The sequence below is a fragment of the Penaeus monodon genome, chromosome 20, assembly GCF_015228065.2.
Source record: "Penaeus monodon isolate SGIC_2016 chromosome 20, NSTDA_Pmon_1, whole genome shotgun sequence".
Lineage (NCBI taxonomy): Eukaryota > Metazoa > Arthropoda > Malacostraca > Decapoda > Penaeidae > Penaeus > Penaeus monodon.
In genome coordinates, this window is record NC_051405.1 from 23,689,478 (window position 1) to 23,689,871 (window position 394).

At 43.9% G+C, this 394-nt stretch overlaps 1 protein-coding gene across 1 annotated transcript in view; it reads right to left on the bottom strand.

The window, feature by feature from the left end:
- LOC119585716 overlaps positions 1-394 on the bottom strand; it is a gene marked incomplete at its 3' end in the record, with an annotated part of 123,925 nt that overhangs the window by 122,432 nt on the left and 1,099 nt on the right.

Sequence of the window (394 nt, forward strand, 5' to 3'; positions counted from 1 at the left end):
AAAAATAAAGCAAAACAGACGCAAATCAAGCACAGAGTCAACGGAGACGAAAAAAAAAAAACGAAAAACAATCACAGACCAAACATAGAACAGGCATAGGACAAAACACGCAGAGGAACCTCCTCTACCACATGACTTCCGGTCCAGCAATGAGGGAGATGATCGCGCGTTTCCCGAAGGCCTCGATCCCCTCGGCCTAGACTGTCGTGCGCACCTCGATTGTCTTTTGTTTAGAGAGAGAGAAGAGTAAGCATCTCGACTGTCTTTTGTTTAGAGAGAGAGAAGAGTAAGCATCTCGACTGTCTTTTGTTTAGAGAGAGAGAGAAGAGTAAGCATCTCGACTGTCTTTTGTTTAGAGAGAGAGAAGAGTAAGCATCTCGATTGTCTTTTGTTT